Source organism: Sinohyriopsis cumingii, chromosome 18 (assembly GCF_028554795.1).
Source record: "Sinohyriopsis cumingii isolate HCF-2022 chromosome 18, ASM2855479v2, whole genome shotgun sequence".
Taxonomy (NCBI): domain Eukaryota; kingdom Metazoa; phylum Mollusca; class Bivalvia; order Unionida; family Unionidae; genus Sinohyriopsis; species Sinohyriopsis cumingii.
This window is the reverse complement of record NC_142978.1, coordinates 52,446,514-52,459,373: the sequence shown is the minus strand read 5'-3', so window position 1 is coordinate 52,459,373 and position 12,860 is coordinate 52,446,514. Positions and strand designations below refer to the sequence as shown.

Here is a 12,860-nt window from a genome sequence, read left to right as displayed (position 1 = left end):
AAATGTTTTAAACAAAAATTTAAATAGCAAAACTTCATATTTAACATCCAATTCTTTTAATGTTTTCAGAATAAACTCTGAATGTCTTTAACTTTAACTGAAAGTTTCTTTTACCATATTGAAAACCTTGAATTTTATATGGAATCCCTATGCAAAGGTATATGCAGAGTAATAATCCCTATGCAAAGTTATAGGCAGAGTAATAATCCCTATGCAAAGGTATAGGCAGAATAATCCCTATGCAAAGGTATAGGCAGAGTAATAATCCCTATGCAAAGGTATAGGCAGAATAATCCATATGCAAAGGTATAGGCAGAGTAATAATCCATATGCAAAGGTGTAGACAGAGTAATAATCCCTATATGAAGGTCTAGGCAGAGTAATAATCCCTATGCAAAGGTCCAGGCAGAGTAATAATCCCTATGCAAAGGTATAGGCGGAGTAATAATCCCTATACAAAGGTGAAGACAGAGTAATAATCCCTATGTGAAGGTCAAGACAGAGTAATAATCCCTGTGTGAAGGTCTAGGTAGAGTAATAATTCCTCTGCAAAGGTGCAGGCAGAGTAATAATACATATACAAAGGTCTAGGTAGAGTTATAATACCTATGCAAAGGTCTAGGTAGAGTTATAATACCTATGCAAAGGCCTAGATAGAGTAATAATCCCTATGTGAAGGTCTAAGCTGAGTAATAATACCTATGCAAAGGTGTAAGCAGAGTAATAATTCCTCTGCAATGGTGTAGACAGCACTATTTTGTTGACATGGTATATCATATACTTGACAAATGCTGTTCTCCATCATTGACATGGTACATCAAATACCAATCTGGTTAAAATCAGATATCTGCTGTCTTACTTGAAAATTTGACAGCAACCACTTAGAGGTCATATGTTGGTGACATGTTATTATCATAATCAATAATGTTATAAGCCAATCAGATGAAGTCTTAGATCTTTGCATTTGGGAGACAACTTAATATGCCTAAGCAGCATTAACGTGTACCAAATGATTTGATTTACTTTCAGATTTCTGAAAGCTGAATTTTCATTGGCTACTAGAGAGGTCACCAGAACATGGCATCCAAGTTGACACTGTCAGATCTTCAGGTAGGAAAGTAGCAATCTGACTGCATCATACACTTGACAAATGCTGCTCTGCATTGCTGACATGGTATATAATATACTTGACAAGTGCTGTTCTGTATCACCAACATGGTACAACATATACCTAACAAATGTTGTTCTGTATCATTGACATGGTACATCATATACTTAACAAGTGATGTGTTGTATCATTGACATGGTACATCATATACTTAACAAGTGATGTTTTGTATCATTGACATGGTACATCATATACTTAACAAATGCTGTTCTGAATCATTGACATGGTACATAATATACTTAACAAGTGATGTTTTGTATCATTGACATGGTACATCATATACTTAACAAGTGATGTTTTGTATCATTGACATGGTACATCATATACTTAACAAATGCTGTTCTGAATCATTGACATGGTACATCAACATGGTCATAACTGAAAGGTGTCAATGATGTGAACCTATATAACCTGGTCATAACTGAAAGGTGTCAATGATGTGAACCTATATAATCTGGTCATAACTGAAAGGTGCCAATGACATAAGCCTATTTAATCAGGCTATGACTGTAAGAATTGTCAAACTGTCTAACTAGGCTATGACTAAGAAGTGTCAAACTGTTTAATCATGCTATGACTGTAAGAAGTGTCAAAGTGTCTATTCAAGCAACAATTGTAAGAAGTGTCAGACTGTCTAATCAGGCCATGACTGTAAGAAATATCATTCTGTCTATTCAAGCAATGACTGTAGGAAGTGTCAGACTGTCTAATCAGGCCATGACTGTAAGAAATATCAATCTGTCTATTCAAGCAATGACTGAAGGAAGTGTCAAACTGTGTAATCAGGCTATGACTGTGAGAAGTGTCAAACTGTCTAATTAGGCCATGACTGCAAGAAATGTCAACCTGTCCATACAAGCAATTGCTGTAAGAAGTGTCAATCTGTCTAATCAGGCTATGACTGTAAGAAGTGTAAAATTGTCTAACCAGGACATGATTGCAAGAAATGTCAACCTGTCTAATCAGGTCATGACTGTATGAAACATCAATCTGTCTAATCAGGCTATGACTGTAAGAAATGTCAAACTGTCTATTCAATCAATGACTGTAAGAAGTGTAAAACTGTTTAATCAGGCCATGACTGTAAGAAATGTAAAACTGTCTATTCAAGCAATGACTAAGAAGTGTCAATCTGTCTAATCAGGCCATGTCTGTATGAAGTGTCAAACTGTCTAATCAGGCCATGACTGTAAAAAGTGTCAAACTTTAATCAGACCATGACTGTAAGAAATGTCAAAGTGTGTAAGCAGGCCATGACTGGGCACAAAATTATAGTGTCTGGAAACCTAGACAGGAATCTGTATTACTGATAAGTCAAACTGCACTGGTTTCATTTTAATTTATTTTATATGAAGAATGATTTATTATAATAATGGCTGACCATGAGGAAAAGCATAAAAACTGGTGGTAGCCTCCCAAAACATAACACTTTTTGTCCCAAAAGAAGCAGCCTCATTTCCCTGTCCCTAAGGATCGGACCATTTCCTTCTCCCAAAAGGATCAGACCATTTCCTTCTCGATCATTTCCTTTTCTCAAAAGGATCGGACATTTCCTTCTCCCAAAAGGAGCTGTTCCAAGCGAATATTACTCAAACACTGTTGCCCAAGGCAATGAATCATGAGAAATGCCATTTCAGGATTTTGTGACATTGACTGAGATTGGTCCATCTAAAAACAGAAGTATATAATACATCTGTGTTATGTCTAAACTCCCAACCTACACCAGAACCTGGCATACCTTAAATTGTTTCACAGCTCAGGGGCAAGACCTGTTTTCATGATTATCATTATTATCAATGTCTCAACTATTGTTGTTTTTTGGTAATGGCCCAGATGAAAATTGATTCCTTTTTAGACTGTTATAAAATTCTTCTGGATAATACAGCATCAGAAAACAAAATGACAAGCCTCCCTTGAAGAAACATATTTTCTTGGCAAAAAGAATTTAAAGTAATTCAAAGTAAGATCATTTTCTTCTTTTCAACTGTTGAGGGTTGAAACCATCTTTGATATTCTTGAGTGATGGGAAGATTTTCAGATTATGTGGTACATTCATGGGGAACATCAACAACAACACTTTTAGGACAGCTGTCATGGCAGCCATACTGGATGCACAAATGACACCATTTTGATTTAGGACTTGGTGAAAACCCCATATCATAATGATCATCCATTGAAAGAGAGCAGTGACAGGATGTTATAAACATTCATGACATTCTTATTAAACTGGCACCATTTTCATTAAAAACAAACTAAAAAATCTATTTGTGAAAATCCAGTGTAGATATTGCCATACATTTGGATAGGAATAGAGATAGCAATATTTTAAACAAGTGACTTTCCATTCAGAAGGAGAAGCAATAACAATATTTTCAAAATGGCTGCTCTGGTGGCCATATTGGACATCAGATTGGCACCATTTTCATTAAACACCAACTTGACATAAGAAGTCTTCTGGTGAAAACCTCATGTCAATATAATTTTGTAGGCATATATGTTGAATTTTATTATCTTGATATGTGGAGGCAAAGTGGTATTATTGGCAAAATTCTTATAAATGGTGAAGCAATATTTAAATTTATACCTAAAAAACAGACTGTGACTACATTGTAAATATAATTTAACATCATTTCAGGACAATTTACCAGTACTGCAAAAACAGACTGTGACTGCATTGTAAATATAATTTAATAACATTTCAACCTGTAACAGCACTGTAAAAACAGACTGTGACTGCATTGTAAATATAATTTAACATTAAATATGTGTTTTGGTAAAAATCTCAAAAGAAGTTAGCAATTCCACAACATCTTTAAAGCACAATGTTGACCAGTGATAAAATCTTACTTGTTGACAATTATATATAACACATATTTATAAAGTAGAACCCGTCTCGAAAGACCACCCCTTCAACCAAATAATAATGGTCTCTCTAAACAGGTGGTCTCTCAAAACAGGCTTTACTGTATTATTTTTAACAGGTAAAAAAAATGATAGAATGTTCAATATCCAATAAAAGAGAGGTTCACTGGTACATTCAAGAAAAGTACCAAACTGATAAAAAGAAAAGCCCCCTTTAAACTCTCCAGTTAAAGAAAACAACATTTAGTCCTCTTTGAGCTGGACATAGAGTGAAGAGTACTTGGCCTACAATGGTCATTTTTTATAGATCAATGCCTAAATGTGTGGGATAATTGGAATGTCCACTCAATCAGATATCTGTCATTGGTCAATTATCTGCTTTCTTTGACCCCAATTGACAAGGATGTGAGTGCATTACATGCAAAACCCTTCAGAAACTTGATTCTTTAGCGATCAATGGAGATTTATCATCATATTGTCTGTTACCATACAAATCTTAAAAGAAATTGCTAGTGCAGAACATTTAATGACTTTGTAAAAAAATATACCATAACTAACAACTGCAACAAAAAATAATAATAACAACAAATATATCTCTATTTATAGTCGGGTAACTTAGTCATATATAACTAATTTCCTCAGAGACTATCAGCTACACATAAATTTATATAGTATTCTAGAAAACAAAATAAATATTTAATAATTTTGTTTTCCATAATTCTATATAATTTCCAGCAATCAAATCTGAATTTACACCTGTGTAAAGCAAAAACTATTTTATTTCATTTGGCTATGCCTACGGGTACGTGTACTGAGAATCATGGGTAATTACATTGCAAGGTAAGATTTTATATCAACTATGAGGGCAGTGTGTCAGAAAATTCAGCTCCTGTGTAACACTTTACAAGTATAATGCCATCAATAACGATTCTTAAATTAATATGAAACATATCAAGATTAAAGTACAATTGATCAAAAATTTTAAAAAAATATGCACAGAGGAAGAGAAGTGCAAGTCCAGGCTTTCCACAATATTATCCTCCAAGTAACATTTTAATACATGGATATCCTATTTGGCAAGGTCATATTGCAGCAATTATTAAAGTGGTACCGAATACAAGTCCCATTTTCATGTTTTGCATGACATTGTGTCCAAAAAATCTTTATAAAGTAAACAAACAAAACACTTGTACCAGAAATGCAACCTGAATTTTTTTTTCTTGTAAAAGAAAACATTTAGTTTATGTTAACTAAACCATTTCCATCTAGCACTGACTTTTCCAGGAACTTTGACACTTCAACAATTAATATATTATTTTCCAGACAAAATATTCTGGAAAATTGAAAATTTTCATCAATACTCCATTCATTTATACAGATAGAAATTTAACTATCCAGTTATTTGTGCAGACAAATGTAATTATCTATTTATTTGTGCAGACAGAAATGTATTTAATTATCCATTTATTTGTACATAAATAAATGTAATTATTCATTTATTTGTACAGACAAGTGTAATTATCCATTTACTTGCACAGACATAAATGTAATTACTTTTTTTGTATAGATAGAAATTTAATTATACATTTATTTGTACAGACAGAAATCTAATTATCCATTTATTCATGCATAGAGAAATTATATTATTCTCTAAGGTGCAGATATTAGATTGTTGTTGTTGTTGTGGAGTTTAACGCCATTTTTCAGCACATGATTGGTTATGCATGGCGGCCGGTATTAATGGTGGAGGAAGAACCCGGAAAAACCGCAGGAAGAACCACGACCCATGAGAAGCTCCTAGCAAGCTTTCTCACATTCCCACATTGACCAAATCCTATACTTGAACCCATGCAGACAGAGGTGAGATGGCAGTGATCCATAATGGAGAGCACTTTAGACCACTTGGCCACTCAGGGCCCCCAGATATTATGTAAGTGACAATAAAATTAAATTGAATGCATCTAGAATTAGTTTTAAGTCAAATATGCAAATTCTCTGTTCATCTAGAGCTGTGGCATTGTCACTCATATAAATGCCTCTCTTTCTCACTCTCTCTCCCTCCCTCTCCCTCTCTAAGGCCAAATATCCTCATGTTCCCTCTCTCTCAGTACAACTATCATCATTCTCTCTCTCTCTGCCTGTCTGTTTCTCTCTCAGGCCAAATATCCTCATGTTCTCATATTATCTCCTCAGTACAATACCAAGTATCCTCATGTCCTCTCTCAGTACAATACCAAGTATTTTCATGTCCTCTCTCAGTGCCATACCAAGTATCATCATGTCCTCTCTCAGTACCATACCAAGTATCTTCATGTCCTCTCTCAGTACCATACCAAGTATCCTCATGTCCTCTCTCAATACCATACCAAGTATTTTCGTGTCCTCTCAGTACCATACCAAGTATCTTCATGTCCTCTCTCAGTACAATACCAAGCATCTTCATGTCCTCTCTCAGTACCATACCAAATAACCTCATGTCCTCTCTCAGTACCATACCAAGTATCTTCATGTCCTCTCTCAGTACAATACCAAGTATCTTCATGTCCTCTCTCAATACCATACCAAGTATCTTCATGTCCTCTCTCAGTACAGTACCAAGTATCCTCATGTACTCTCTTAGTACAATACCAAGTATCCTCATGTCCTCTCTCAGTACCATACCAAGCATCCTCATGTCCTCTCTCAATACAATATCAATCATCCTCATGTTCTTTCTTAGTACAATACCAAGTATTCTCTTGTTCTTTTTTTCAACCAAAATAAGTTATTTACATGTAAACACACTTGAATGTACATTATTAAAATAGATCAGAGAAGCTGGACAATTTAACAATATATATACATTATTACTTCATTCATAACTTTGCTTTTAAATGCTGAAGTGGAGCTGGCTTGTTCAACTTCCTTTGGAATGTGGTATGAGCCAGTAATGAACTGTTCTTGTATAGTTCCCTGTTCTGTTAGGAATTTTAAAATGGATGCCTCTAACTCAGCAAACCATTGGTCTATTCAGATTCTCTTTAATAAAATGAACCCTTTTTATAATCTGAAACAGTGTTATTTTAAACTTAAGGCATTATCCATGCCTTTTTTTAAAATAAATATTCCTTCCTTAATGGTGTCTGTGTAATAGTTATTATTTGATCATTGTATATAATCATGTAATTGTTGTTATTTGATCATTGTATATAATTATGTAAGAGTTATTATTTGATCATTGTATATAATTATGTAAGAGTTATTATTTGATCATTGTATATAATTATGTAAGAGTTGTTATTTGATCATTGTATATAATCATGTAATTGTTGTTATTTTGATCATTGTATATAATTATGCAAAAGTTATTATTTGATCACTGTATATAATTATGTAAGAGTTATTATTTGATCATTAAGTTATTATTTGATCATTGTATATAATCATGTAATTGTTGTTATTTGATCATTGTATATAATAATGTAAGAGTTATTATTTGATCATTGTATATAATCATGTATAAGTTATTATTTGATCATTGTATATAATTATGTAAAAGTTATTATTTGATCACTGTATATAATTATGTAATTGTTGTTATTTGATCATTGTATATAATTATGTTGTTGTTGTTATTGTTGTGGGGTTTAATGCCATTTTTCAGCACATGATAGGCTATACATGGCGGCCAGTATTAATGGTGGAGGAAGAACCCGGGAAAACCTTGGAAAGAACCACTGACCCATGAGAAGCTACTGGCAAGCTTTCTCACATAACCACACTGGCTGAATCCGAGACTCAAACCAATGCAGATAGAGGTGAGATGGCAGTGATCCGTAACGGAGAGTGCTTTAGACCACTCGGCCACTCAGGGCCCCTATAATTATGTAAAAGTTATTATCTGATCATTGTATGTAATTATGTAAGAGTTATTATTTGATCACTGTATATACTTATGTAAGAGTTATTTTTTGATCATTGTATATAATTATGTAGGCCTTGTTTAGAGTATGAAAATCTGCAATAAATTTTTGAACAACTGACAACTGAAAATTTACTAGTCATTGAACAATTGAAAATTATGAAAACCACAACTTGAACAGGATATTTATTAGCCTCAGCCTGCGGATTACCACAAATTTCAATCCCATAACGTTTAACTCAAAAAATCAGTTTGGCAATGATTTGAACTCAAAGGAATCAATTTGGCAATGAATACCAATCAACTAGGAGTACACTTTGTCAGTTTCTCCCATATTCCTGTATAAAAAAATACTGAACCAAAGGTAAATATGAAAATATCCCAATGCAATGGAACAATTTACTGTTCACCATGTTCTCTGGCTTATCATTTGTCTTCCAAAAATGTAAAGACATTTTGAATCTAGGGGCTCCATTCTGATATGAATTCCATAAAGATATTTTGAATATATGAGCTCCATTCTTGCGTGAATTCCATGAAGAAATTTTAAATATAAGGGCTCCATTCTGTTTGCGCTCTTTATGTCAAACTACTCCTAACCCCTAGCTCCATCACAGGGGCCATTTATGTGAAAATTCTCCTATCCCCTAGCTCCATCCCAGGGCTAATATGTCAAAGTACTAAGCTCCATCCCAGGGGTATTTATGTCAAAGTACCCCTACCCTCTAGCTCCATCCCATGGGCCATTTCAAAATTTTAAAACAGATTAGGTTACGTTACATAACTGGCTGCTCCAGTGGCCTAGTGGTAAGAGCATCTGCCTCAGAAGCGGGAGGTCGTGGGTTCAATCCTTGGCCAAGTCATACCAAAGACTTACAAAAATGATACTAACAGCTGCCTCGCTTGGCGCTCAGCATTAAGGGGCTAGTGTTAGGACTGGTCGGCCTGGTGTCAGGATAATGTTACTCGGTGGGACATCATGCTACATGTCTGCGGCATGATGCTCTAGAGCTAAACATCACTATAAACTGCCACACTGCAGACATCATAGCGATATGACTGAATTTTTTTTAAAGCTATGTTAAAAATCATAATCACACTCACACGTTACACAACTCTATTCATGCATGCAAACATATCCAAATGGCCAGGATAACATAATTCTGCCATTTCTTTGGAATAAATAATTCATGCATTACCCATATTCAACTTTCTGATCAGCCATGATGGCAAATTCATCACTCCAGTGAGCCATGGTGAAGGTCATGATGGCTAAGTTATCTTCCTGACAAACCACAGTGGCTAAGTCAACTCCCTGGTAAGCCACAGTTGCTAAGTTATTTTCCTGACAAGTCATCTTCCCATTAAGCCACACACAGCGGCCAGGTCACATTCCTGGCGAGCCATAGTGGAATAGTAATTATAGTGTGTTCAACTAACAATTAATCACTGGGTTGCCGATTCTAATCATACCCTGACTGCCCAAATTGGTTGCCATGGTTATTTCTCAGTTTTTGGTACTTTAATGTCGTTGTCACTGTAGTAACAACCTTTAAAGTGATGTTGTGCTGTTAAAACCACATAGACTCAATCAAATGAATCTTCTTGCTAGAAAAACAGTCTCTCTTGAAAAACTTCATACTGCCCTGTATAAATTAACTTGTACTGTGAATACTGGACTACAACTTGTACTGTAAATACTAGACTACAACTTGTCCTATAAATACTAGACTACAACTTGTACTGTATATACTAGACTACAACTTGTCCTATAAATACTAGACTACAACTTGTACTGTAAATGCTAGACTACAACTTGTACTGTAAATACTAGACTACAACTTGTACTGTAAATACTAGACTACAACTTGTACTGTAAATACTAGACAACAATTTGTACTGTAAATACTAGACTACAACTTGTACTGTAAATACTAAACTACAACTTGTACTGTAAATACTAGACAACAATTTGTACTGTAAATAGTAAACTACAATTTGTGCTGTAAATACTAGACTACAACATGCACTGTAAATACTACACTACAAACGGGTCCAACTGAAAACGACAACACAGACCCTGATTTGACAGGACAAGAGTACATGGTAGCTCCCACATGCATAAATCAAGACACTATGCATAAAATGAAAGACAGGTAAACTTATTACACCTGTTTTGTGGGTGAATAAAATGCACTTTTTTTGCTAGTCATAAATATAACCAGCAATAAATGTTAAGAACAGATACACACATCTTTCCATCAATATTAATGTCATTTCTATATATACTTTTATATATTTTTCACCACAATAAAGGTTTATCTTGTTGTACATATTATATGCACTTAAATGCATTGCAAGACAATATATACTACCGGTAGAATTAAGTTAATTGCAATCATCAACCCTGATATGCCATTGCATAATGTGCCTACAGACCTGGGTTAATGTTGTGTATTCAACTTATCAGTTCTAGCAAACTGCAAAGACCCAGATCTGCCAGTGCATTATAACAGATCTGGGTCTGTACAGTTTTTCAGCTAGAGCCAACTTGTAAGTGATTATATATGGTACAAGTCTGATGCTGACTAAATACAAGCCACCTCCCCACACCTCATGGTGATGTACTATACTGTTTCCAACACTCCCCACACCTCATGGTGATGTACTATACATTTTCCTCACTCCTCACTCCCCATGGCAAGGTACTACTATAAAGTTTCCAATTCTCAACACCCCATTATGATTTACTACATTTTCCAAGACTGCCCACACCCCATGGTTATGTACTGTTCAGGTTCCAAGACTGCCCACACCCCATGGTTATGTACTGTTCAGGTTCCAAGACTGCCCACACCCCATGGTTATGTACTGTTCAGGTTCCAAGACTGCCCACACCCCATGGTTATGTACTGTTCAGGTTCCAAGACTGCCCACACCCCATGGTTATGTACTGTTCAGGTTCCAAGAATGCTTGATACCCACATTACATAGTCACATATTATATAGTTTCCAACATGGCTAGCTCCTACATCCCATGGTGATGTATAAATAGTTTCCATTTTTTCCACTTTATATAATAACTCAGAGTAAAACATGTGATTTCATAAACTCTAAAATTCTTACCACTTTCTCTGTGAGTAAACAACCAAGTGCAAGGTCCAGTGTGTACACATACACTGTATATCTAACTCAAGTGTCAGCTTATTAACGAGACAAAACGTGTTTAAGTTGTTATGGTTCAATGTACAGTCACTTCACTTTTCCAGATCTGGTAGAATACTGCTTTTTAACACTGTTATGATGCAGTTGTAGCAAATTCCACCTTTAAAATGGATGCACTCTGGTATCCCACAGCAATCGAAACTGTCCAAATATCCAACACAGGGTGGGAAAGGTAAGTGGACAGTTTAACCTTGCAGGGTTATACCAATTAATTTACATTACAACAACCAAACAAGCAAAGGGGCAATATCCTATTTCTGGTCAATACAAAAGGAAATCCTAAAATGTTATCATGCAAGATCTAAAGCTTTCTGGATATGGCCACTTCAACTCATCACCTCCCAAAAAGATCAAATCCTTGATCTCCAGGATGTTTTTATCCCGAACTTCCAGGTGTCCTGTTCGATTAGTGAATTGAACACTTCCAATTTATAAGTATCTCCAAGTCTTGGAATAGGATGATTGTCTGCTGAACAATCTTGATTATTTGTAACTCCTGGCCTGCTTTGTAAATCCTGGCCTGCTCTAATAGTAGTCATGCTGTACCTATGTAATGCTATTACTGATTATTTGTACATCCTGGCCTGCTTTGTAGATCCTGGCCTGCTCTAATAGTAGTCATGTTGTACCTACCTAATGCTATTACTGATTATTTGTAACTCCTGGCCTGCTTTAATAGTAGTCATGCTGTAACTACGTAAAGCTATTACTGATTATTTGTAACTCCTGGCCTGCTTTGTAACTCCTGGCCTGCTCTAATAGTAGTCATGCTGTACCTACGTAATGCTATTACTGATTATTTGTAACTCCTGGCCTGCTTTGTAACTCCTGGCCTGCTCTAAGAGTAGTCATACTGTACCTACGTAAAGCAATTACTGATTATTTGTAACTCCTGGCTTCAGTCATATTGCTAAAATGTCTACAGTGTGGCAGTTTATAGTGATGTCTAACATTGGGGCATAATGCCGCAGGCATGTTATGATGTCCCACCCAGTCACATTATCCTGACACCAGGCCAACCAGTCCTAACACTAACCTCTTAATGCTGAGTGTCAAGCGAGGAAGACGTTAGTACCATTTTTGTAAGTCTATGCCTATGGTATGACTTGGTCGGGGATTGAACCCATGAACTCCTGCAAATGAGGTGGATGCTCTAACCACTAAGCCACTGGAGCGGTCTGGCCTGCTCTAATTTTAGTCATGCTGTACATATGTTACACTATTAGTGGTGAAATCAGACATAAATATTTTACTCTTTTCTTGTACATACGTAATGCTATTACTAGTGCAATCAGACAAAGATATCTACTATTTTCTTGTACATATATAATGCTATTACTAGTGAAAAAAGACATTGATATCTACTCTTTTCTTGTACATATGTAGTGCTATTACTAATGAAATCAGACATTGATATCTACTCTTTTCTTGTACATATGTAATGCTATTGCTGGTGAAATCAGACACAGATATCTACTATTTTCTTGTACACATGTAACACTATTACTGGTGAAATCAGACATAAATATTTTACTCTTTTCTTGTACATATGTAACGATATTACTGTGAAATCAGACATAGATATCTACTATTTTCTTGCATTATAGAATTTAATCAGTGCCATAGATATCTACTCTTTTCTTGTACATATGTAACACTATTACTGTGAAAAATCAGACATATCTACTATTTTCTTGTATCATT

General features: G+C 35.2%; 1 protein-coding gene and 1 long non-coding RNA gene across 13 annotated transcripts in view; one reads left to right on the top strand and one right to left on the bottom strand.

Annotated features, from left to right (window-relative positions):
• Positions 1-12,860, bottom strand: part of LOC149776646 (RNA-binding motif, single-stranded-interacting protein 2-like) — a 437,315-nt gene that overhangs the window by 224,709 nt on the left and 199,746 nt on the right. The window contains exon 1 of one of the 12 annotated variants that reach the window (XM_089941173.1): positions 11,058-11,189. The exons of the other annotated variants lie outside the window; for them this stretch is intronic. The gene's annotated coding sequence lies outside the window, so the exon portion shown is untranslated. Of the gene's footprint in view, positions 1-11,057; positions 11,190-12,860 lie in introns of those variants that run through there. 12 annotated transcript variants of the gene reach the window in all.
• LOC149776648 (uncharacterized) overlaps positions 11,228-12,860 on the top strand; it is a 30,019-nt gene continuing 28,386 nt past the window's right edge. Inside the window, exon 1 of the long non-coding RNA XR_016416084.1 lies at positions 11,228-11,328. This is a non-coding gene — a long non-coding RNA (uncharacterized LOC149776648). The remainder of the gene's footprint in view (positions 11,329-12,860) is intronic.